Source organism: Schistocerca gregaria, chromosome 1, assembly GCF_023897955.1.
Source record: "Schistocerca gregaria isolate iqSchGreg1 chromosome 1, iqSchGreg1.2, whole genome shotgun sequence".
NCBI classification, from domain to species: Eukaryota; Metazoa; Arthropoda; class Insecta; order Orthoptera; family Acrididae; genus Schistocerca; species Schistocerca gregaria.
The window spans coordinates 244,819,838-244,847,625 of NC_064920.1; the positions used below are offsets into that span (position 1 = coordinate 244,819,838).

At 43.0% G+C, this 27,788-nt stretch overlaps 1 protein-coding gene and 1 non-coding gene across 2 annotated transcripts in view; both read left to right on the forward strand.

Annotated features, from left to right (window-relative positions):
• The window catches only part of LOC126339150 (protein tiptop), a 1,078,908-nt gene that overhangs the window by 210,986 nt on the left and 840,134 nt on the right, over window positions 1-27,788 (forward strand). The window lies entirely within an intron of this gene.
• On the forward strand, window positions 13,861-13,935 carry Trnat-ugu (transfer RNA threonine (anticodon UGU)). The gene has a single exon. It is a non-coding gene; the product is annotated as a tRNA-Thr (tRNA).

The following is a 27,788-nucleotide window of genomic DNA, read 5'->3' on the forward strand; positions in this document are numbered from 1 at the left end:
CGAATTGGAAGTTTAACTGTAAACAAAAGTGTTTGCGAAAACTGATTGCACTTCTTTTATGTTTCTTTGTTATTAACGAGTGGAACTGTCGAACAAGTGGTTTACTGGGGCATGCTAATAAATAATAAATTATTTGTAAATGTAGTCGCGTTACCAACATGTTTCGAAATGACTGAAGCACGGAAACGGTAGACATCCAGACATGAGTTCCAGTCCAAACTAGTACCTAATTAGTCCCCTCTAAAAGTCCTGGAAGTTTGTGAAGTGCATTTCCGAACGCCCTGTATATTCACAACGTCGCAGGTTCAATGATGTCATTCATTCGTTTCATTTCACCGAATGTACTACAGTTGTTGAAGAACAAATACGTTTCAGTACGAGCATTTTTTAAGATGATGCAGTAAACCCCTCAGTAAATCAACTTTACTGGTATAAAATCTTTTATTTTTTGCAAAGGTACCGGAATCCATCTAGCCGTCCATTAAAAAGCGAGAATTCTGCAGAACACAGAGAGCTTGTACGCCAGAATCAGATGGGTGCTCGACCTGTGGGGTTTACTGAATCATTATCCTATTAACTTTTGTGGCACCTAATATGAAGAAATTCCTGGTTTTATATGACTTATATTTTTGACGCAGTATTATCTAAAGAAAACCTTAAAGTTGCATGGTGACTTGAATCTTAGGCACAGAAACTGTTATTCTTCCAGAAACTAGAAAATACTAGTTCATAAGTGGCAGCAAGCCAAACTATAACCAGGATGCCTGCCAAGGCGCTGGTGTGTTCAAACCTACCGCTATTCTAATTACCTGCCTGTTTCCTTCCTATTAAGCAACGATAAAGTAGAAAAAAAATACGTAGAAACCACCGGAGGTCGAATGAATACTGGATGAAATTTAGCACAAAAAGTTCTCGTCATTGAAGCATAATACAAAATAAGACTTACTAGTCTCAAAACTGGCACTTCAATAGCTATAATAAGTACGAGGGGATAAATCCACCTCTCTTCGAAAACTGATGAGCAAAGGAAAAGAACGCAAAAAAGACGGAAACTAGAGTAGTTTTCGGAATTAACACATGCAGTCACTGTTGTCTTCCGACGCTTCCACCCAGGTTATTCTCTGTTACTATATTCATTGCAGATGGATCGTCCAGAAGTTCATATTGGAGCTGCAAAATCGAGAGGTCTTCAGATGTCCTTCGACGTCAGCGAGCACACACTGACCGCGCAGAAAATAGAAAGCTGAGCCGGACGAGCGGCATTAGTTCCGCTGAATCTCATTACACTTAATCAGGATTTCTCTTGTCGAAAGAAGGCGTTAAGTAGAACGTACACTTTGCCATATTTAATTTATAGCTGTCCAGATGGGCGGACGGGTGCTTAACTGGCTTGAAATGCGTCAGACTAGGTCACGTAATCGTGAATTTCTCCCAGTAAGCGAGTTCCGATGCAAGTAATACGTTGGCTAAACTTTTGGACTCCCCTATCACTAGTCCTTGGACCCAAAATGTTATACGTGCACCTTCAAGTACAGGAACAAAAAATTTATTGGTTGAAAGAGAAAGGTTTCCCATGCTCCTCTGTCGCTAATGACTCAGATATTGATGATATTTTAAAATCTAACGGGCCTCTGTATCACTGGTTAGGCCAAAGTGCAATTAATACTCGTGTTGCTGGTGAGCTATAGAGAAGAAGTTGAGCAATCAGTGATGATGACCTATATTTGGAGTTCTGTAAGTTGTACTCATCCCGAGAAATATTATTGTCTCAAGCTGCCAAAGAATAGTCTAAATTAAGCTATCTGGAACAGCTGCAAACTATGACAACGCACTTTTATACCAACGTACTAGAAATAAGAAAACCAGCTGCACCACACGGTGGCCTTTTACTGGGATCATTAACAAAAGGAACAAATAGTGGATGCAATAGAGCTGTTAGAAAATTCCGAAACATATGTACAGGTAGAGAGGCGCTAGCAGATATCCATTCACTTTACTTATTTTTTCGGAATACTTCGATGAGAACAGTTAAGAATGTGATTCACTCACTTGTAGCGTTTAGTAGAAGGAAAAGCGACGCGTGTTACAATGTATGTGTCGAATGTGGAATTTGCTTTGCAAAGGTTCCAAATCTTAAGAAGACTGAAATGGGACACACCAAGCAAAATTCATTAAAGTTGTGGTTTTCCTGTTCTGTAGGATGTTCTGATGCTTCTGTCTGTGCCCACATGACAAATGTGGTTGATAGTGTCAGAGATAAGATTAAATTAAGATGGATCAAACAGGTGAGAACTCGAGGTATTCAGCACAAACAATTCTTTACAGTTGATCTACATTCATGCCTGCAAAATATAAACAATTTGTTAGCTGCATTTGTTCCACCTCTGGATAACTGCTAAAGGCATATGCGGTGAATTAAATTTTAAAGAATCGTTCTAGTGAGAAATGATGTGCTGGCTAAGGAATCCTACGTTGTGACATTTTAATGATGAAACGTCCCCTTAGACAAATTATTACACGACTGTGCTTAAACTGACACACAATAGTTTTTAGCGCAACGCAATCTGACTTTCAAAAATCCCTACAAAAGAATGGCCCTGACTAACATTAACCTATACATTCCAAAAATCACTTACCTCACAAAAATCTTCGTTACTCAAGCTACTGCAATACAGCGAGCGCCACTACTGCCAGCTAAATAAAAGATTCAAACTACGGAAGGCACTAACTACTGATAGGCACAGTTAGCAAATGAAAGATTTTAATAGAGAACAAACAATGTATTTACCTTTATAGTCATAATATATATATCAGTTTATGACATCTAGTCTTACAAATTACAAAACTCCGCCATCTCTCTCCCCACGTCCACCACTGCTGGCGGCTCACCTCCAACTGCGCAACGCTACGCCCTGTTAGCATCCAGCTACCGCTGCTCAACACTACAATGGCAGACAACAATGCAAACTAGCCACAGACTGCACATGGCACAGCCAGTGATTTTTATACAGAGCGCTACGTGGCGGCGGCGTTACCAATAAATAAACCTAAACAGATTACTTACAATGAGACCAACTGCTGCTTACCTACTTACCATATTTTAAAATGGCTCAAATGACTCTGAGCACTAAACATCTGAGGTCATCAGTCCCGTAGAACTTAGAACTACTTAAACCTAGCTAACCTAAGGACATCACACACATCCATGCCCGAGGCATGGATGTGCATGCCGTAGCGGTCGCGCGGTTCCAGACTGAAGGGCCTAGAACGGTTCGCCACACCTGCCAGCTACTATATTTTCCCCGTGTTTGTAGTCTTAAAAGATTAACATCTAGAAACGTACGTAGAATTTCCAATAATGTTAACTACACGTTTTGTACAATCACTAACACGCAATTAGTCCTGCGAATAGTTTGTCTCGCGATTTCGGCGCCTCAAGAAATATTTCTTTAGATCAAAAACTGTGGTCCAACAATCCTTTTGTTCGACTGCTTTTTCTGGTCTCAAGGTTTATTTTTTTAATTCTCAGTAAGCCCCATTACTTGGTGGAATTTTTGCTACTATACTTCTCTTGCATCTTTCTTCTTCACCTACTCTACCTCCGAAAGCAAAAATATATATCGTTCGACAGGATCTACGGAACACTGCAGATGTATCGCTTCTCAAGGTGTCGGATGCTGGCAATGATATGTTAAGGTCAAGCTTTTTAATAAAATAGTATTTACAGACAAGAAGCTGCTTATGACTCTTCTTCCAGTGTGAATAATTGTGTTTCGTGCAAATGATGGCAGATTCGTTGTGTGTATGTTCAGGAGTCCCCAAAATCCATCACATTTGATTTGTTAACAAGTCAACTGACGCTAATTTTTCAAGAAGTTTCAATAAAAAAATGTTTGAATTAATTTTTGCCAGTTAATTGCCACGTCAGATTTCTGGTTAACCCAAAATTCAACTACTTCCTCTGTTGTCGTCTCTCGTACTAATATATCATGTGATTCTTGTGTATTTAGTTAGCGAAATTATGTCATGGAGACATACGAAGTCACCTGTCTTCTCTATGCGATTATGTCGATGTCTGAGATGGACAAGGAGGTATAATAAGGGGAGCTGGAGCTACAGACTTGCGCTGTAAGTTGCTTTTTAGCCGGCGCCACCATGTTAGATGCTCCAAAACATTAGCATGCTGTTGTTTGCGATTGCTTTTTGTTTTAATTTCTGTCGCCTGCACGCAATAGTTGCTTTAAATAGTAAATGTTAGTACACCCATAAATGATGCAAGGTGGCATTTTTACCAAGCCTTCACCAGAAACTAATGTTTGGAGCAACTGAAATAGGGAACGTCGGCTTTAAGTATGTGATGACCTCTGTCAAGCGGAGTTATTTCTCCGTACCCTTAATGCATCGAGCGCTCATCTCCATGCACCAGATAAAACTGTTGTAGTACATTCTGATCTCAGCGCCTCGTGCGGTGACAGAATCAGAATACGTAGACGCACGGGAAAATATTTCATTTCACCAAACAAACACCACACAGCCTAGTAATAAAAGGTATGTTCTTAACGCTGACGACGAAGCAAGCTGTTGAAAGTTTGAGTTTAGAACGAATATGATGTGGCAATAAATTAGAAACATATTTAACCAAGAATATTTCTAGGAATAACTTCACTCAAAGATGTATTCATTGTTCCAACGGGAGCGAGTCATTTCAGAGGTATTGCGAAAGTCCAATATTTCTAATGCAGCAAGCCTTTGCTCTGTCGCTATGAAACTAAAGTGGACGCAAACAATTGTCCGACTAGATTGCTTCAATCTTTTTACTAACGTCACTGGTTTCGGTTCACTAGAAACAGTCACAGATCTGACTGTATCGGTTACAAGAGTAACCCGTGCAACTTGTCAGCAGAATTTAGCATGCTATGTCACAGGATACAAGGCTTTTGCTGGTAAGTTTGAAAGGTTAGCTCTTGTAACCTATACAATCTGGCCTGAGGGCGGTTTAGGTGAACAGAATTCAGTCATTTTCATGAAAAATAATTAAAGTACCCTAGCTAGACAACATAGTTTATTTTACAAATGATGACAGAATGTCTCCGAAGAAAATATACGTCAGTCTTTGAAAGGGGACGGCACACGGCATTTGGCAGACATTTTTGAAATGGCCTAATGTATACAGAACGACTAGTAGCAATGACAGTTCACTGCACTAGTCCCTTCAGTGTTCATGACGTATCGCTCGATGCAATGCTCCGTCGAAGAAGCCACACGTACGTTAGTGAACGAACATCGGATGCAGCGTTGGCCGGTCCCTGTTATGTGACGTAATTGGTCCGCTTGCGGCAAGAAGCTGCTCACGGTAATCTAAACTGTATCGTAATTCACAGATAGCCGCCTATTTACGGTTTCGGTTAAAATTTTAGGCGAAGATACTTTATCGCAGTGCTTTGTTAAATCAGAAAATGAGGGTTAATTACATGGCGCTATAAAGCAGAGCGCGGTCGTCGTCCAAGCGCCAGACTTGGCGCTAACCGACGTCGAGATGGTACATATTCTCGTACTAGGACTGTCCACAGCTGGCTAACCACCTCTTATATGCGACAGCGATATAACAGTCCCGATTACCATACCACTTACCTTCCCGAATATTTATGCCCGGCAGTATCAGAGGCATTTTAAAAAGCGATCAGCATTCAACATATTGACGCCCCTTACGGTCTGTGTTGAAAGACTTCGTCACTAGCAGCGTATAATTTATATCACGCAAGCCGACTCGGAGAACAAGATATTGGAGTTTCATTAAGATCAGAAAAACAAGTTCATTTCGCATATACGGCGTATTTTTCTGACACACGCCGCGTTTAACTGCAGAAGTGATTGATAGCAAGATCCTTTTTTTTTTTCCTAAGAGAAAGGTCTGAGTGAAATTTAGCGTTATTAACGCACGGGTAATAGGACACGCGCCGTTAAGAAAAATGCACATTAACCGATATAAATCGAAAATACACAAAAATTAAAAAAAAAAGAATTGATGTACTAGATTGAAGGGAGGTCAATAAGGAGTAGTCGGTAAAGTTTTCAATCACCGAGAACATGGGCCACACGCGAACAGAAACTTTGAAACCAACTGGCCGTGATATAATTTGAGAATTACAGGCGCCGGGTCGTTGTGATTAAGCCTGGCCGCCTATCGCGTCGATCTGCTCTGTGGCTAGATTACTTGTAAATTAATTATCACAGAATGCGAGGAAATGGCCCTAGGAGAAAGAGATTTCGTAACGCGCCCTGTCCTTATCTGATGCATTGGCTTATTTCTTGTGCCGTCGTATATTATAAATGAAATCACGTCGTGATTGCTTTCTTACTGAAATGCAGTTTTCCTTTTGATAAATGCGAGCGAAATGCCGCTCTCACACCAGCAACTGCTGGTGCGAAACTACAATGTATCAGTGCCTGTACGTCGTCATATATAGATCGTCCGTGACTACACGGCTTGCAGAGAAATTCTGGTGCTTGTTTTCGTTTCTCTAGCAAAGACAGCAAACGAAGGGGATTTTCAGGTCATAGCATTTATTATCTGAGATGTTATATTTCGAAAGAGATGATGGCCACAATAGCGGTACAATATCTTTGCATTACCAATGCTAGATTTTTCCCCTTTCTCCCGGATATTTCTGCACGTATCTCGTAATATCTTCTTCCAACGCTCCTTATATTAGCTGAAAAAATTACGCCTTCGTCCCACATAGTTCACCTGTATCTCTTGTTCAACCTGTACTTTCATGTTTCCCTTTTCCTTCTCTACACAAAATATTTCTTCCTGTGAGTAGCCGGATTCATTTTTAATGCCCAATTGCACCAAGGGCCGAGTTACTATTCAAAATGTACACCCTCGCGTAACGAAATGGGTTACCTAATTTCCTCGAATGGAATAACGCAGGGACACATAACATTCAACGGAAAAATTGATGGTAAAACACTAGGATGACCAAAAACAGTCGCTGAGCTAATATATAATTTTTTACACTATTTTCTTGCCAGAGGTCGTCCGGGGTGGCCGAGCGGTTCTAGGCGCTACAGTCTGGAAGCGCGCGACCGCTCCGTCGCAGGTTCGAATCCTGCCTCGAGCATGGATGTGTGTGGTGTCCTTGGGTTACTTGGGTTTATGTAGTTCTAAGTTCTAGGGGACTGATGACCTCAGAAATTAAGTCCCATAGTGCTCAAAGCCATTTGAACCATTTCTTGCCAGAATATTGAATTCATTCTCTTAATACCTTCTAATGCTTATATTGCGCATTTCATGTTTCGGGCTACACATTCGTCCTTTGAAACGACAGAGACTAGAATGTATTTATTAAATTTTTTACTTTACTTTTTCTTTTTATGTGTATTTTATTTCTTTGCATTCACGGGGGTTTGCACTGCTTTATTTCCATTTAGCATAAGTATTGGTGTTTTCTATAGTTTTTCTTCTGACTGCAGGTGGAATGTGTGTAAATATTCGGCTTGTATACATGTACTTGTGTTCCTGTTCATACCTCTAAGAGAAACCTCAATTGTTACTTTTAAAAAATGTTAACTCAGTCTTCCGTCGGTTCTATGAGAACAGCGTTATAATACATGAAAAGCGTTGGTTTGATTTGTTGTGCAGTATTACCTTTATTGTGTTACTGATTGTCAGCTTATAAGGCCATCTTTAGACATTTACTATTGTCACTAAAGAAATTACAATGTTTGCAAACAACATTGGAAAAGAAGTTACACATCTTGTAAGCCGAAAACCAGTTAACACAATAAAAGTATTACTGCAGAACAAAAGCAAACTAATACGTTTCATTTATTTAAAAAAAAAATTATTTATTAAATACATTCTGCTTGGTTTGGATTTAGTGTTCACTTACCAACGTTATTCCGTTGTATGTATTCCTGACTTTTGGATCTTTTCCGTAATGATAAATGAGAAGCACCAGTTTGCTTTTGTTCCACAGTATCTTCCGTAATGCTTTATTTTCAGACTTAAAGTAATGTGTCTCGTTTAATCACTCTGTAGTTCAAAAATGTCACACATGAGTCTTGTTCTTTCTACACTACATGGCTACTTTACCTACGAAATGATGCAGTGGTGCCCTGTTGCCTTCTACATCGTAACTTTACTGCGACTCGTGTTCCGAACCTGTCAGTAAGCATTCACCCACGACGACCATGTATTCTGCATTTTGCTGTTACTAATGGGATTGCTTCTGCCATCAGGAAAAAAGACCATTCCGCCTTCTCTGCAGTTGAGAATGTCATCTACTTCCGCCATTGCCCTAATAGCAGTTAATCAAAAACGTACGTAGGATATACCTCTTGCTCTTATCCAAAAAAGAAAGCAAAAACCTTTTGTGTATTTATGCACACGCAGTGGATTCGATCTTTAATCGGGAAATGATTTTATACATTAGTTGTCGCATCTTTCACCTGAGGTAGAGATTTGCTTTTGCGAAGGATACCATGTCGAACATGGTTGGGAGTCCATATTAAATTATAGGCTGAGTAAATCAGTTAGGATGTCGGAGGAAAGAAAAGACGATATCTAGTAAAAGACTGTGTTCAAGCCAACCTTCAGGTGGATGAAAGCTTTGCCTTAAATTTTTAGCAACTGTATTGGACGAAACGTTTTGAAAAAGAAAAACTAGAGGAAGCCAGAGAAGAAAATAGTCGACAATTTGTTGGAGGTAACAAAATGTCACAATGACGCAGAAATGTAGAATTTATTCGCGAAACATTGCAGCGACAAGGAATAGTCGTTGTAAACTGATTGCCCATTCTTTTGCGTATTTCCTTTTCTGTTACACTTTAAAAGTTTCAACGTAAGTGATTCGACGTACGATATTCTCTTCCAGGTTTGTTGCCGTTCCCGAGCTATTTGAAATACAGCATCTACTTCGATTCAGTTTCTTCGCAGTAGATATTGTGCAGTCCAGGTGTGTTCATTGTAACATCTGTCACCATACCTTCCGCTTGTATCGCATACATTGACATTTGTACTGGCATTAATTTGTCTAGCTGCTGCTGGCGGCGTTCGCTAATAACAGCGTGCGCAAGGATCGCGTTTATCCTCCGCGTTTCAGGCAGCTGGTGCGCCTTTCCCGGTCGCGTTGCCCAATCTAATTGACAGTTTGCAGTGACGGCCGTTTTATTACCGTTCGCATTCAGCTCGACACCGCGAAATCGCTTCAGGCGCAGATACGAACCCAGCTCCCGAGTCGAACTACTCTCTGCCGTAACAGGGCAGGGTGCTTGAGAAGCAGTGTTGCGCGATTAGAATCTTGTAATTATATAGGCTGCTCCTATTACTAACGTGGGCCTACAGGGCATAAATTCGGTACGTTACATTTTAGTTGTCTGTTGATTCTTGTCTCCGACAGGTCGCTTCAAAACTAGCTGAGGCGAGCTACGTGACGCAGTGGTCCGGCGGTGGACTCGCATTCGGCAGGACAGCGGTTCAGACCTCCGTCCGCCAATCTATGTTTAATTTCCTCACAGTTGCCGTAAATCACTTAACACAAATGCCGGGAAGTTTACTTTTTAATGACACGGCTGATTTCCCTCCCCACTCTTACCAAATTGGCGCTTGTACTCCGTTTATAGTTACATCGTTCTTGACGCGACGTTAAACTCTCATTATACGTACTTATTTCAGATGTCGTATCTTGATTTTACAGAGAAACCTTAAAACATCTGTTGCCTGTATTTAATTTCTCTAGCGATGTATTGCACGTCAGAGACTCCTTTCAACTGACATTGGAGCCAGAAAGAGATTTTTTCTCAAATGCTACAAACTTCAGTCTGTACAAAAGTTTGTAACATGACGATAATGTAGGTCACATATGCAAAAATCGCCATTGTTACCTCTGTGTCCGTAATTTTTTCTTTTAGATTTATGTAGACATGCTAAGAAAACTGCCTTTTTCCCACGTGCCGTTTACATGCGTACATTTCACGCACTGACATACCCAGTGATTTCAAAATAGTTTCACTTCTAAGATATCTCGGTAATACATTCATGAAAATAATAATCAAAATATTTCTCGTAAACACATCTAAAGATGAAAGATACCTTCATGTGTGAGGAATAAATCAACTCAGTGATGAGGGTTCCCAATATTTTACTACTGCATAATGGGTACTGTATTTTACGATGGCAGTTTATCATTTGTTGTCCTCGATGTATACGACATTCCCTCTACCTTTTTTTTCACAAATCGTTCCAAATAAAAGTTATGAAAATTAGCTAGTCACGTAAATGTTCACTAAAAACTCTTTCGTGGACACTAATTATTACTGTAGCATGAAACTGTTTTTAAGTCCCGTTAAATTAATGTTTGTGTTTTAAGTTCGCAGATAACTGGAGATTTATAGTTACTAATGTTACGTGACGGTGATCCATTTACTGCGCAGTTGTATAAGAAGCGAGCGCTCTAAGCGATTTTACAGGAAAGCAACACACGGTCAACGTCGACCTTCCGTTCCGTTTTACTTGAGCATTTCTATACGCTTATTGGCCACCGCTCCCTGTTAATGGCATTTATGAAACTGGATCCAAGTCGTAACCTGTTGCCTCCTGTCAGCGAACTTGAAAATATTGCACAAGTAGTGCGAATGAAGGAAGGGGGATACCGGTAGTCTGTTTTAACGAAATAGCATTTTTTAATAAATTGCTACTGGTTACGACATTTATACTATTGCTAAATAATAATTGCCTTCATGTTGCTACGAGTACAGAAGAAATGTTAAATGTTATTCTGAGTTTTCCGAGAGACGGTTGCGACCAACAGAAGCCGCAGGCGAGACGGAGACTTCAACGCCTGCATAGGAGAGCAACTCATTGGATCTTCGTGTCCTCTCTAGAAGAAATTGAAAATAATTTCACGGAATAATCTTCGAGTGTGAAACGTACTTGCACTGCAATAATAATTTAGAAAAGCAACTAATTTCCAATTCCAAGAGGTGACTGACAGTACGGCCTTATAGCGTAAACACATTTATCAGTCTCCCAGATTTTAATGGCTATGTGAGAAAATGGCTGCTCACTTCTCAGTGGGGGTACAAAACGCAGTGGACGGGGATGTTCAAAATGGTTCAAATGGCTCTGAGCACTATGGGACTAAACATCTGAGGTCATCAGTCCCCTAGAACTTAGAACTACTTAAACCTAACTAACCTAAGGACATCACACACATCCATGCCCGAGGCAGGATTCGAACCTGCGACCGTAGCAGTCACACGGTTCCGGACTGAGCGCCTTAACCGCGAGACCACCGCGGGACGGGGATGTAATGACTAAAGTTATTAACAGAAAAAGTAAGACTACGTTTTACTGCGAGCCATTTGAAATAAATGAATTAGAGCTATGTTTCTAAAAAAAAAATATTGAAGTTTTTGAAGGACAATCATAAAATGCAGAAAATGTTTAATTGCTTAGTGATCTATGCTAACGTGAACATTCGAAGTTGGATATGTATATGGAGCCATTGCTACAGTTTCCAGCTAGAATTTTTATTATCTTTTACTAAAACACAGAACAACAAAGAGCAATAGCACGACTGTATACACAGTTGTTGCCCATAGTAACAACTGAGGACACAATTTTTTGAGAACGTAGTCTTGATTAGATTCTGTGTGATATAACCAGCCTTTACACTGAAATCCTCTTTCATAAAAGGGCCGCGAGGGATTAGCCGTGCGGTCTAGGGCGCTGCAGTCATGGACTGTGAGGCTGGTCCCGGCGGAGGTTCGAGACCTCCCTCGGGCATGGGTGTGTGTGTTTGTGCTTAGGATAATTTAGGATAAGTAGTGTGTAAGCTTAGGGACTGATGACCTTAGCAGTTAAATCCTATAAAATTTCCCACACATTTGAACATTCTTTTTTTTCATAAAAGGGTTGCGCGTTCTACGTCAATAATTTAGATCAACAGACTGTTAAGAATTATAAATTAACATTGTGCGAAGTTTTTGGTCGTTGTTTTGGTTATTTCCTTTCATTCTGCTTTGAAGAAATTCAGTAAACCATTTTATCATTTGTCGTAATTTTTTTCAGTGCTGTAAATTGGTGCTGGAACCGGGAGTCGAAGCCGGGATGAGATCCTTCATACCGCACCACCTAACCTCGTGACGTGCCTCGAATGATTGTCAAATCTATCGTCCAATAAACGTAGAAACCCACATCCAGGTAGTTTATTCCAGATTATTACCCTCCACAATTGATGTAATTTTGACTGTTACCGGGACACTGCAAAAGATTATAGACTTCGGCCATTTGGAGAAACGTTATTCCCCCTCGTCGTCCAGAGCTTATACGACAAGAAATCTGTTAAAAGATAGGAGCTAAAGCTACAAATAAACCCTGAGTTGATCAAGAGCCCGCTTCCTGAAGGCGGCGCCAGTCAAGGGTATGCTCCAATGATGAACAGAAACACCAACAGAAATACACAAAAAAGATAATTTTTGGGGTCAATTCTGGAACTTCAGTGGGCGATTAATGTACACCTCGGTGAGACAGTGTGCTTCCCGAAGAAGTCATGTGGGCTTCCGAATAGTATGAGTTCATCAAAAACATTAATGTCTGAGAGTAAGCGAAGATGATTTTATTTCAAACTATCTACTTATTTTTTTTGTTCTTCATATCAATGGCCTTTTGCATGTCTTCATAATACTGAATTTTTAATACGATATCCACTACTGTGAGTAACGAAATTTCATTTCAGTGGCTAACCCTTAGTCTTTCATCCAGTGTCTGCTATAATATGAAATTCAGTACTGCTTCAGCACGATACAATTTATTGTATTCTTGTACTTGTTGCAAGAGGTATTTCACGCTTCATCCTCGGCTTTGGATGCGCTCGTCTCTACTGTGTGTTACCAGTTCTTTCGAACATCCCTTGGATTTACCGCAGATATTGACAATCCTCATAACCATCCATTGGCAGTTATCTCACAAACGGATCTTTGGCAGACCCATGTATACTGTCAACGTTTTTGTTTCCTCTCTCTTATACTTTCACCCTGTTGTTAGTGACACAGGCTGCATATTTAAAAGAAGCAAATGATGTCTAAATGAACAGATTGACAAAATGTTCGAAACCTGACGTGAAGCGGTGGGGCTTTAGTTGGGCCTTCTGAAACTACAGGGTGGTTTCATGATGATGTTACTAAGTTTCAGTGATGATGGAGAAAGTTAAATGTATCCATGTGAGACGAGGGACCCTGGTACGGAAAAGACATAGTAGGAAGATGTAATAGAACGTCGTTTTGATACCTCTGACAGTGGAATACGCGTACCGGTACTGTTGTCGCTGAGATTGTAGGATAGGCACCCTTCAGAAGTGGTAATATGGACCAAAACAAGAAAAAAATGCCCACGGCTCTAAAATGCATACCTTATGATCAATGGGCACTTGTTCAGAAGAAGAGATGCGTCTGACAGTAAGGAAGATGGACAAGTACTCACAGGTCTTAAGATAGGCAGTTTAGAGCCCATTTTTACTAGATATTTTTTTCTTATTTTGGTCTATACTACTACCTCAGGTAGTTGACTGCCCTGAAATGTGGGCAATAACAGTACTGGTACATGCAGGGTGTGTCTTATTAGCGTTTAAAAACTCCCGAAGCGATATAGATGACGCGAAGACAAGTAATTTAACGTAAGACACATGGAGCCGCAAATGTTTGGAAATACCGCAAAAGTAGATGACAAGTGTTGAAGATGTGACGTCGTAAGATGGCGTACATCAGCGCACTTACAACGCGGGACCATACGTTGAGAATGTGGGTTTCGCGGGAGACCTGCCAGAGATAAATCCCAGCAGTCGCGCTATTCTCTGTGTCCTCGGTGGCTCAGATGGATAGAGCGTCTGCCATGTAAGCAGGAGATCCCGGGTTCGAGTCCCGGTGGGGGCACACATCTTCATCTGTCCCCGTTGACGTATGTCAACGCCTGTAAGCAGCTAAGGGTGTTGTTTTCATTGTAACTGTTGTTATTATCATTGGAGGGTCGGCAACTTTCAGGGGTGATAGTATGGCCAAAAAGAAAAGGTGTAGTAAGCATGGGCTCTAAAATGGCTGCCTTAAGAGCTATGGCCACTTGTTTATCTTTGCTACTCTGAAACACATCTCTTCTCCTGAACAAGTGCCCATAGCTCTTAACGTATGCATTTTAGAGCCCTTGTTTATTAGATGTTTTTTTCTTGTTTTGGCCCGCAGTACCACCTCTGAAAGTTGGCTACCCTACAATCCTGGCAACAATAGCTCCGGTACATGTATTCCATTGTCAGAGGTATGAGAACAACGCTGTCTTATAACTTTCGACTCGGTCGTTTCCGGACTGTTTCCCATCAGCCCTGAATGTTCGGAACGCCATCACAAAATCATCCTATATATTTAAGATTTTATTTCGGTGCACATTGTATTCGACGTGTCGCTGTTACAGAAAGTTATAAATAATGGAGGTGAGATAGTGCTTCAAGGAACACCACTGTGCGCGAGTTACTGGTCCCGCCTCGCGCAAATGCGACAATTTTTGGTGTGGAGAGGACGGACGCCGGTGGGTGGCGGTCCGCAGCTCAGCGCAGCGCCGCTCCGGGCCGGTCCTTTGTCCATAAGACACTGGCGTGGCGCGGCCTCCAGCCGGCCGGATTCCTGTCGGCCGTGTCCATTAATGGGCGCGCGCCGTAACAAGCGAGGGGGCAGGTGACCGGCGCTGGTGACGATGGGGAGGAAGGCGCGCGATTTACGGCCGCGGCGCTCCGGCCTCGCCTCACTCTCCGCTCTCTTCAGTCTTTAAGTCAAACCGGTTTCCTTTTTAGAGTGTTTATAGTTACGTGTCGGTGGTTTCGATGCTGATATAGTTGGTGTCGTGCTGGCGGCCAACAGCAGTCGCGGCGGCGGCGTCAGCGACGGCCTAAAAAAGAGAGGAGAAGCTGCACAAAAAAAGGAGGGAGAGAGAAAGAAACGAAAACGCGCGGCCGGCCGGGCCTGCGACCGCGTTGCGCGGGGAGCGGAGAGGGAAAAAGAAGCGCGGTAGTGGCAGGAGGGAGGGAGAGGGGGAGGAGAGCGACGCCGGAGGAGGCGGCGTGGGCGCGGGAGGGGCGCCGGGGACAAAGGGATGCGTGATCCGGTGAACTTTACTGCCGCGACCTGCCGTCTCCCTCGTTAGAGCGCGCCGGCCGCTGCTACCGCCAGCCGCCTGCGAACAAGGGCGCCTTCCTTGGCCCTACCTGTCCACCTCCACCCTGCTACGCCTTATTCGGCCGCACGCTCTCCTTTTCCTATTTCTGCATCTAAAAGATTTACATCTCACACCATCTGCAGTGCGCCTCACCAGATTGCCATAGCTACCGTTCCACGCCTACCGCCATTTACATTGAGGTGACAAAAGTCAAGGAATACCTTCTGATGTCGTATCGGACTTCATTTTCCCCTGCGTAGTGCAGCTACGTCGTTGGAAGCCCATGCAGAAACATTTGGCCATGCTGACTCTATAGCCACTAATAACTCTGAAAGTGTTGCCGGTACGTGATTTTATCACGAACTGACCTCTCGATCATGTCTCATGTCAGCTGATCTGGGTGTCCAATTCTTTCGCTCGAATCGTCCAGAGCCATCATTAATTACGAACAACTTCAGTTGGAAGGACCACATAGATAATATTGTCGGGAAGGCGAGCCAAAGGTTGCGTTTCATTGGCAGGACACTTAGAAGATGCAACAAGTCCACTAAAGAGACAGCTTACACTACACTCGTTCGTCCTCTGTCAGAATATTGCTGCGCGGTGTGGGATCCTTACCAGGTGGGATTGACGGAGGACATCGAAAGGGTGCAAAAAAGGGCATCTCGTTTTGTATTATCACGTTATAGGGGAGAGAGTGTGGCAGATATGATACACGAGTTGGGATGGAAGTCATTACAGCATAGACGTTTTTCGTCGCGGCGAGACCTTTTTACGAAATTTCAGTCACCAACTTTCTCTTCCGAATGCGAAAATATTTTGTTGAGCCCAACCTACATAGGTAGGAATGATCATCAAAATAAAATAAGAGAAATCAGAGCTCGAACAGAAAGGTTTAGGTCTTCGTTTTTCCCGCTCGCTGTTCGGGAGTGGAATAGTAGAGAGATAGTATGATTGTGGTTCGATGAACCCTCTGCCAAGCACTTAAATGTGAATTGCAGAGTAGTCATGTAGATGTAGATGTAGATGTAGCGTTCTTCAGACCAGTTGCGAACAGTTGTGGCCACTGTCATCCATAAAAATTCTATCCTTGTTTGGGAAGACGAAGTCCATGAATGGCTGCAAATGACCTTCAAGTAGCCGAACATTACCATTTCCAATCATTTAGCCACCTAAACACAGCCTGTACCATTACTGAGCCATCGTCAGCTTTCACATTGCCTTGTTGACAACTTGGGGTCTGCGCTACACTCGAACCTTACCATCTGCTGTTGCCAACTGAAATCGGGACTGATCAGACCGGACCGCGTTTCTCCAGCCGTCTAGGGTCCAACCTAGATGGGCACGATCCCAGGAGTGGCTCTGCAGGCGGCACTCGCGTCAGTCGTCTGCTGCCACAGCACATTAACACCAAATGTCGCCGCACTGTCGCCGTACGTCCAACACTTATTTCTGCAGCTATTTCACACAGTGTTGCTCGTCTGTTAGCACTTACTAATTTATGCAAACGCCTCTGCCATCAGTCAGCTAGTGAAGTCCGTTGGCCACTGCGTTTTCCGTGGTGAGAGCTAATTCTTGAATTCTGGCATTCTCGGCCCACTCTTGACACTGTGCATCTCGGATAATTGAATTCCCTAACCATTTCCGAAATGGAATGTCCTATGCGTGTGGCTCCAACTACCATCCCGCTTTCAAAGTCTGTTAATTCCCATTGTGCTGCCATAATCACGTTGGAAACCTTTTCATACGAAGCACCTGAGTACAAATGATAGCTCCGCCAATGCGCTGCCCTAGTATACCTTGTGTACGCGGTGCTACCGCTCTCTGTATATGTTCATATTGCTATCTCATGCCTTTTGTGACCTCAGGGCATAAGGAGTGATCAAAAAACTTCCGTTCAGACGCTGTACAGTCCAGAATCGGTGTACCAATCAGGCAAAATCACTGTGAGCATTGAGGCATTCATCCCACCGACGAACCAGGTTGAAGATAAACCGTTTGGTAAAACACCTTGACCTGTTGCGTGAAGAAGTCCGTAACCGCCGGCCACCTGCGCACCCTCACCCGACAGGAATCGTCTAGCCTTCAAGGGCTTCTTTAAGAGACAGAGGGTGTGATGATCGTGTGGTGTGAGATATGAGGACTGTAGGGCGGGGCCTCGAGTGTCTGGCACTTGCAATGGATGAGGCTGGTCTCCTACGTCGACCGTCGTCTTCTGTCGAATTGCGACCAGCACTGCCTCCGCGCACCATTCTACAGCGGTGTTTTTACACAGACATGCTGCCGTCCTACACAGTCTTCATTCTCTGATGGTGTTTGTCCTTCGCAACCAAGAAAAGAATAACAGCACGTTGCTCCTGCTTGGACCCACGAGGTAATAACGTCGCCATAGTTCACGTTTCCGCATTTTCCGCACGCGTCGGGGAGAGACGAATGACATAGTAATCCCTTGCCTACATGTCGGCGCTTGTATAACCGCATAGGAGTCGCGCTTCTTTGCGTATGCTTTGCAACAACACCCTCAAACAGAAACTTTCTGATCGCCTCTCGTTTTTTAAGTCATTAGTCTTTCGTTTGGTTTGATGTGGCCCACCACGAATTACTCATCTGTGCCAGCTTCATCTCAGAGTAGCACTTGTAATCTACGTACTCGGTTATATGCTGGATGTATTCCAACGTCTGTCTTCCTCAATAGGTTTTAGCCCCTACAACTCCCCCTAGTACCACTGAAGCCATTCCGTGATGTTTTAACAGATATCCTACCATTCTGTTCCTTCTTCTTGTCAATTTTTTCCAAAAATTCCTTTCCACGCCGATTCTGGGGAGAGAACTTCGTCACTGCTTACCCTATCAGTCCACCTAGTTTTCAACATTCATCTGTACCACCACGTCTTAAATGCCTCTATTCTCCGTCCCGGTTTTGCCAAAGTCCATGTTTCAGTATCACATAATGCTGTGCTCCAAACCTATATTCTCAGAAATTTCTTCCTCAAATAATGGCTATGTTTGACACTAGCAAACTTCTCTTGGTCAGGAATTCCCTTTTTGCCAGTAACAGTCTGCTTTTTATGTCTTCCTTGCGCCGTCCGTCATTGGTTATTTTGCTGCCTAGGTAGCAAAATTCCTTAATTTCATCTACTTCGTGATCACTAACGCTGATATTAAGTTTTTCTCGCTGTTCTCTTTTATGACTACTTCTTACTACTTTCGTTTTTCTTCGATTTACTCTCAATCCATATTTTGTACACATCAGATTGTTCATTTAATTCAGCAGATCGTGTGATTCTTCTTCACATTGCCACAATTCATTAACGAATCTTATCATTTATACCCTTTCACCTGGAATTTTAATTCGACTCTTGAGCCTTTCCTTTTATTTCCGCCATTGCTTCTTCGCTGTATAGATTGAGCAATAGAGGCGAGAGACTGCATCCCAGTGTTCCACCCTTTTTAATGCCACCACTTGGTTCTTTGTTGTTCCTGCTTGGTTTTGTACTGTATATTGGCAGACTTTGCTTGTAACTTACCGCCTCATATAATAATAATTTCTCTGGCATAGATTCAGAACACTACGGATTATGAAAATGGTTCAAATGGCTCTGAGCACTATAGGACTTAACATCTGAGGTCATCAGTCCACTAGACTTAGAACTACTTAAACCTAACTAACCTAAGGACATCACACACATCCATGCCCGGAGAAGGATTCGAACCTGCGACCGTAGCGGTCGCTCGGTTCCCGACTGAAGCTCCTAGAACCGCTCGGCCACTCCGGCCGGCTGATTATGAAAATGAACATTTCACTCGTACGCAAAGACTGCGAACTGATATAATAATATAAGTTTCCTAGCTTATGAAACTGGTTTATCAATAGTCTCTCGACACAGTGCGACCATGCGGACATTTATAGAATTATTCTCTCATGCTTAACCTGCATTTACTGACGTTTGATTTGCTGTGGACCATCATTGTCTTTGTAATATTTTCGCCGAATTTTTGCGTCTCACCGGAGGCGCCCTCGTGATCCGTGCGGGACATGGCTGCCTAAAACGTCATAAACAAAAGACTCGATCCCGCTACTAGCTATCCTGGGGGACAACGTCGGACGCCCCGGGCGCTACATCTCACTCCGGAGAAGTGAACAAAGCTGAATTCCAACATTCTTTTGTTTACAAGGAAAGAAGGAGGTCAGTCTGCGCCTGGGGGAGGCGGCGAAGAAAAAGAAGAGGGAGACACGAGGAAAAACAAGGCATTCTGCTACAAGCCTTTCGAATTAAGGTACACGAAACGGAGGCATCCAGGATATCCGAGGCCCGCGGCGAGCGTCAGCATCCATCACCGGATAGAATCGTCAGCGCCGACCGGGCCCGGGACATCGCCACCCGCTGATTTATGTTCCGCCGCCGTCCATCAATCCAGCCGCGCCACCGTCAACCGCTCCCCAGCCCCAGATGCCTTGTCTTAGGGGGCTGCGCTTGCGATCGCTGGTCCACAGTTGGTGCGTTATGAGTGGCGCCGGCATTGTCGTTCCGCGTCGCGGAGTTACAGGCAGCTATTGTTTAGAACACGTTTTAAAAGCTTTATCGTTTGATGCATGTAAGATTTCCACCGTTGTTGCGGATATAGGAAACGCAGTCATATGGTTAATTAGAGGAAAAGTTTTCTAGGACTACAATTACGAGGGACGTTCAGTAATGCAACATATACTTTTTCTCGGCCTTCGTCGGCTGAAAAAATACAAGGTTTGTTCCGGGACATTGTAAAATTTTCTTTCTTCACCTGTCCGCAGCTCGTGGTCGTGCGGTAGCGTTCTCGCTTCCCGCGCCCGTGTTCCCGGGTTCGATTCCCGGCGGGGTCAGGGGTTTCTCTGCCTCGTGATGACTGGGTGTTGTGTGCTGTCCTTAGGTTAATTAGGTTTAAGTAGTTCTAAGTTCTAGGGGACTGATGACCATAGATGTTAAGCCCCATACTGCTCATAGCCAGAGCCCTCTTCATCTATAGTTTCTTAATTCCCGATAGGTCGCGGAGCTAGACGTAGGTTTCAAAATGGCGTCTGTGACTGAGGAACAGGTGGTGGAGGAAGTTAATGATGACATCCCGTCGACAAGGAGGTCATTAGAGACGAAGTATAAGCTCGGATTAGGGAAAGATGGAGAAGGAAAGCGGACGTGGCTTTGCAAAGAAACTATCCCGGCATTTGTCTTAAGTTATTTAGCGAAATTGCGGAAAACCCAAATCGGGATGGCCAGACGCGATTTTGAACCGTCGTCCTTCCGAATGCGAGTTCATTGTGCCAGCCACTGCGCTACCTCGCTTGTTCTGCGTGCGTTCCAAGCGGAGATCTCTGTCATCGAGTTTCCTTCGGCCGAAAACCAGAGCATCGCAGATATTCGTAGGCGCTTGCAGAATGTCTACGGGAGATCTGGCAGTGAACAAAGGCACAGTGAGTCGCTGGGTGAGGCGCTTATCATCCTGGCGACAAGGTCGCAGGTTCGATTCCTGCGTCGGGCATGGATGTGTGTGACGTCCTTAGGTTAGTTAGGTTTAAGTAGTTCTAAGTTCTAGGGGACTGATGACATCAGAAGTTAAGTCCCATAGTGCCCAGAACAATTTGAACCATATTTTTACGAGATCGCGCAGACCTGTCATATCTCTCGCGTGCTGGCCGGCGAGGGCACACAGCCGTGACTCCTCCTTGAGTTGGAACGTGCGGACAGTCTCCTTCAAGGTGATCCTTCTCCATGACAAGTCTGCGTACGAGAGCAGATCATAAAACTTCATCGGACTGTTCTTCCTTATCCACCCAACTGCCCGGAACTCACTCCTTCTGTTTTCCATCCGTTTGGCGCGATGAAGGATGCATTTCTCGTGAAGCAGTACGTGGATGACATGGAGGTTATTGATGCAGCAGGACCTTGGCTCTGACGTCGAGCAGCAGAGTAGTGACATGCGGGCATGCATGCCCGCCCAGAAAGGTGGCATAAGGTACTGAACGGAGATTATGTTGGAAAATAGAATTGTGTAGCGAAAAGAGTGGGGAATAATATGGTGTATTGTCATACTGAACGAAAAAAATGTGTCATTACTTACTGGACGCCCCTTGTACATGTTCTTCATTTAATTGTACCATGATCGATTTCGGATCTCCTAGTCTTACCATCAGATATACTTGATACATGTGTGGTGCGTTCACGTTAGGACAATGTGTTGTTGTTCTTCAGTAATGTACAATGTCAGGGATTCACCGGAGCACTCACGAAGCGACGTAACTAGCCATTGGTTGCAGAATGTTTGAAATGTATTCGCAACTGGACAACTATCAGCTGTACAATTCAGTGACTACAATGAAAATCTGTATCTGACAGGGACTCCAACTTGGATTACCCGCTTGTCTCGTGCAATAGCCTCACCATTAGACTCTCCTAGCACGCTTCACAGCCAAACCCGAACTTCCATATGTCGTCAATCAAATGTACACAACATACACTCATACATCAATTACCTGTATTTTCATACAGGAGAGATGTTTTAACAGTAAATGGCTTGCCCGGCGTCGGGAGATGATAATAGTAATAATAACAATCGCTTCCAAATCAGGGGCTCATAGCAAAGTTTACGAAGCGACGTCCGAGTGGCTGCTCGACAGCTCACGCTGTTAAAGAATAATTTATGTGAGCAGCACATGGCGCTAGTGTGACATACCGCACATTAATTCGATGTAAATGTATCCGGTATATGTGAAGTAGAAACTAGAAACCTCAGCCGGCCGCTCTGGCCGAACGGTTCTAGGCGCTTTAGTCCGGAACCGCGCTGCTGCTACGGTCGCAGGTTAGTTGGGTTTAAGTAGTTCTAAGTCTAGGGGACTGATGACCTCAGATTTTAAGTCCCATAGTGCTTAGAGCCATTTTTTAGAAACATCAAAATCGAGCATGGATTTATCACGTTGTAATCACATTCATCACCAAATCAGAAGCCAGGATTGTCAGTGAAATATAACACGTAGCCAGGACAGGACAGAACTGAACCGAACTCTTGGTCAGAGACTGTTGCTGTGTATGCAGACATAGAATATTCCAGAATATACAAAGATTAACAAAATAAAACTTTCGAGAACCTTCCAGAAATGTCAAATACTAAGTAACATATCGCTGTTGGTGGTTGGATTTGAAACGGCGACCGGCAGCACGGTAGCCGGTGTCGCTAACCGCTTCGCCACAATTTATGCACCACCGTTCGCGGCAAAATAAAGACCATTAATCGCAGTTCGAGAAAAATTCTTCATTTTTCTCTTATTATTATTTGATATAAACTTCACCTGTTATTGAATCACCTAGCTGAGCGGGCACTGTATCCGATTGCCACAGGAGAACCAGAACCCATTCCTGGTTCTATTAAGAATTGTTCATTGATGCGAGGACAAAGGGTATCCTGAACCCAGCGAGGATAATGGAGGCGTTACTTGAAGCTCTGGCTTCGAAAAACTGGCAAAAGGATCGGCATGTTAACAGAATGGTCCTTTTACTGACTAGCAATGAACGACAGTGATCAATGGGTAGCGCGTGACCCACGAGGCTTAATAGCATTTTTCCGTTATTCTTTTTGCTTTGATTTTTACAGTCATGCAGCCGTCTATAATGTTTGAAAAATACTCTTGTTTAATCACACAATGTCACATTTTCGCAAAGTGGTGCCCCGCTGCTCGTGAATTCTTGAAGAACGTCGTGTTTCCCGCGAACAGCTACTGATAAAGTTTCTTTATTTAATAACCAATTACGGTCCACAGACAATTACCAGACTCATAAAAACGTTTTCATCATCATATTAGGCGTAGTAAAATCATTGCTATCAGATAATAAAATCAACGAATTCGTTTTATTGTCACATAGCGTCATAAGCTCTTCCAGACAGTGCACTTATTCATGCTACATCAACAATGAGCATTAGCGCTTGGTACGAAGCCATTCTAAGATAGATTTATATTACTGGGTGACGAATTTGTAAAGCCTAATAAGTTGACGTAAATGTTTTTATGAACGTCGTGGTGGTCTGTAGAGCGAAACTGGTTGTTAAAAATAAAGAAATTTTATGAGCTGCCGTTGGCGGTAATCATGACGTTTTTACAGTATCACATATTCAAGTTACAAGCATCATCCCGTTCATGCAAACACATATTCAGTTTCGCAAGAAATACCGAAACAACCCTAGTTAGGTAACGAAAAGCTAGTACAGTTGCTAATGAGAATTTCGTTAAGTCCACAACGGATTTCGGCTTAATCACACAATGTCACATTTTCGCAAAGTGGTGCCCCGCTGCTCGTGAATTCTTGAAGAACGTCGTGTTTCCCGCGAACAGCGGGATCAGGAACGAACTTGGAGAACAGCTGTCAATAATGGCGCGGCAGATGTTCAAGGAACTGTTGTGTCTATAAATGTCTACTGCTCGTTGTGCGTCTCTTCCTTCGATATTTTCAGGTGGTCGTAAAGTTCTGTTTCTTCATACATGTCCACAAAATACCCCTTCTTCATTAACTGAAAAATGCAGTTTCGGAGTCGGCGCCTTCTGTACATGGGAGAAACTAGTAACACTATTTAGGCTCATGGTATCTCGTACAAACACACAGACTATGGAAACACTCAATATCACGTACATAAACAAAAAGTTAATAAACAAAAGTTCCTGTAAGGTTTTGTATGTCTTCTTCGGAAGAGTTAGGACTGTCGGAGTTCCGCTTTGTCCACCACAAGGTAATTCGACAATAACATAAAAATCCTAATGTCGGCTGTTGCCATGAGCGTTTTCACGATGATTGGTAAAACTGTTATCGTTATAAGCCATAACTGTGAGTATACTTCCTACAAACCAAGCACACCTCAATGAAACTTCCTCCGGTCACAAAGTATAGTCGTGCACTGTGCATCCGTCTTCAGGTGTTTCCCACACGTCTCTTTCTTGAGCGAGAAAAACGGATGTAATTGTACATTGTTGTTAAGAAAAGTCTGTTGTTTGAGGTAAAGTATTTAATTATATTATTCCGCATACAGTCGCTGTTAGTATTCGCCACTATTCTGTCTTTTTTCACTCTGGTGCGATAGCTTTGCGTCTCCGAGAACACGGAGAACAGCACATGTTGAAAATATTTTTTTTTTTTTTAACGGCACACTCCGTTTGCAGCATCTGTTTTCTACTATTCCAGTTTAGTTGTCTACGTTACAGGTTTACTTGCTGTAACAGTTCATGTGATACTCAGAATTATCTGCCCGATTTCGCAGTCGTATCAAATAGCCCTACATTTTTTATAGCGTCGTAAGAACACTATCAGTTAAAAACTAATCCTATGTATGTGTCTTTAGACCTTCATATTTTGCACGGTTCTATGGAACCTAAAAAGATAAACACGAAGGAACAGCTCCCTATTGAAATCATGCTTGTCAAGACGGAATTCTTTCCTTCTATCGAGAGCTCGAGCGATGTCAAGATATTATTCATGCACTTTGTAACGGTTAATCCATGATGTGGGCGCGGTAGCACATAAATCTGTCACTAATTTATGTTAGGTAACCTGGTTTCGCCTGTGTCAAGTGGCTCAAATTAGTCTGCCCTTCTGACAAATAATTGATACGTTGCCATTTGCTGACTCCGAAGGCACGTCTTACACGTAATTAACTGAATATTCGCTGCAGTTTTTCAGATTTACGTTTCGAAACGACAGCTTTACAGGGTAAAATAACAGCTTAGAAACTCTGTCACAGATTAATGTGCTGTTGACGACATAGTGAATAGATCACTGGTAAAAACGAAGGAAAAGAAAGAAACTATAGCACGGATGTTCGTTCATTAGAAATTGCTTAGCCGTACCTTAGAATATGTTCGGGTCGGAATTTGAAACTGTGGGGTTTTTCCAAATATGAATGAAGTGTTGTACCTTCAGTGGTGCTCAGCACGGTGGGTAGATCATTTCTGAGGCTTTCTGTGATTGTTGTAAATTTTCCATGTAATTTCTATCGGTAAGCTGAAAGCATGTCGGAGACTTCACAGTATTTGTGGGGACCTTTGCAACATCTTCTGGTGTGTTCCTACTCACATGGGAGGCAGGCATCTGATATCCCTCTTTGTTCAGTGCAGGTTCACAAACCCGCAGAGTTAGTAGTCACGAGGTCTGAGTGCAACCGAATTCGCTGTTCGTGCTACAAGATGCCTGCTAACAACGTTTTTAAACCCGTGTATTTCAAGGTGGCTGTAATATGCTCGTAAAGTACGCAGCCGTTATCATGGTATACAGGTGGTCTGGAATTGCGTCGAATCCGCAAAATTAGGATGAGAGATCTGTTTTTCGTGAATCTGCTTTCCGATTATGCACAACACTCATTTGGGCAAGTGCTTGTATCACCACGCGTGCGGTGCAAGAGCAGTTAAAACACAAAAGGGAGATTTTTTTTAAGTTGGGTTTTCATAACTCTAGCCTTACGTCGCTGTTTTCAATTTCTGATTCAGAATAACCCCGTAGACAAACATAAAGAGGTATGCTATCGACTAACATTCACAGAGTGTCAAAGAGCTATTTCAAAACGCTAACTCAAAATGACTTTAACGTAGATTTTTGTTTTGAGAAACTCGTACTGATTTCTGTGAATTTCTTCGTGCTAATCTACCAGAGACTAAGTATTTGGTTTACATTTGTAATTTTTATCGGCTTATGGAAATAGTTATAGCTAACAACATTCCATAATGACAAATAAATAAAATACAACAAGTGATACGTTTGTACAATACAAATGAGCAGTTTAGTTAGAATTGTTACAGTTCATTTTTTTATGCTTCAGCTCATGAGAACAGGAACTGGGCACCGCAAATGAGAATTGCAAGAATTCCTTTTTTAATAAGGAAGACGCGTTTCTTATCTAAATCTTTCATGGAATACACTGTTGTTTTTCCATTTCTTCGTGAAAAGTGTTCCTGAATGTGCCCTCTGACGAGTTCAAATGGTTAAAATGGCTCTGAGCACTATGGGACTTAACATCTGAGGTCAGCAGTCCCCTAGAACTTAGAACTACGTAAACCTAACTAACCTAAGGACATCACACACATCCATGCTCGAGGCTGGATTTGAACCTGCGACCGTAGCAGCCGCGCAGTTGCGCACTGAAGCGCCCAGAACCGCTCGGCCACAGCGGCCGACCTCTGACGAGTTAACGCTACGGAATTACGTTCCTTAATTGTTCTTATCCCATCTCCAAGTGTGCTTCGAGGTACAGAAAACGCATCAGCTGTCTCCTTCGCGGTCATTTCGTTGGTATAACCTTGCTCACAGCCATTTTCAGACCGGCATCGCGAAAAATGAGAAAAAAGTAAGATGAAAATTGAATCTTTTCCTCTTACTGTTTTCTCTTTTTCTCCATGTCAGGCTGAAAATAAGTAAAAAGAAGAAAATATAATTTAAAAATAGAAATTACTTCCGGCTGATACTGAAAGAAAATCTGACAAACATGCCATAGTATCTATTGATGTTGTACATTGTTTTATAGGCGTTGTCACGAACGTTTATTGGACGTTGCTCCTTACATAACACAGCTAACCGAAGTATAGCAACGAAATGGGTTGATCATGTAACTAATGAGGAGGTAATGAATAGAATTGGAGAGAAGAGAAATTTGTGGCAAAACCTGACTCCAAGAAGGGATTGGTCGGTTGGGCACATTCTGAGGCATCAAGGGATGACCAATTTAGAACTGGTGGGAAGATTCAAGGGGGGGGGGGGGGGTCAAAACCGTAGATGGATGCCAAGAAATGAATACATTAAGCAGATTCAGAAGGATGTAGATTGCAATAGTTACTGGGAGTCGAACAGGCTTGCACAGGATTGGGTAGCGTGGAGAGCTGCATCAAACCAGTCTTTGGACTGACGAAAACAACAACAACAGCAACGAAATTAGTAACTTACCTTAAAAACGGGTGTCACAGGCCTCAAATTATCTTCAGTGCGCTAAGGTAACCACCGTGAGACACTCATAGCAGATGAAGTACTGAAAGAGGAAGAATATATTCGGCTCCATTGCGGATGAATCCACAAGCTTGCTACTGCTTACTGTATGCTTCTACCATCCAAGGGCGGAAAGGGAAATCACAGCAGTGGCCGATACTGTAAGACATCATATGCTGCATGCCTCTCCCCTGTCCGTGGGACAATGGTTTGTGGACTGAGACTTTCCTGAAATGGACTAGTCTACCCAGAATACCAGCCTGAATGTTGCGGAACACCTTTGGCATGAGGCGGAATGTCGACTTTGCTTCTTACTCGTGTCTAACATCACTAAGTCCTCTGGTTTCGGCTCTGGAGGAAGAATGGGCTGCTATTCCTCCACAGACATTTAGACACCTCACTGAAAGCGTCCCGCCATGAAGGCGAAGTGAGGACACACCGCATATTAATGTCCAGTAACAGGTGTCCGGATACTTGTGAAGGTGTACGCAGGTGTGCCTCCAAATGTTCATTCTCAGAAACTTTCTTACTCGTATTACTTTGTTCTTTCTAATGGCACCGTATGGTGCCCGTTGGGCTGAATTTTGACGGCCGTAGGGACCACTGGG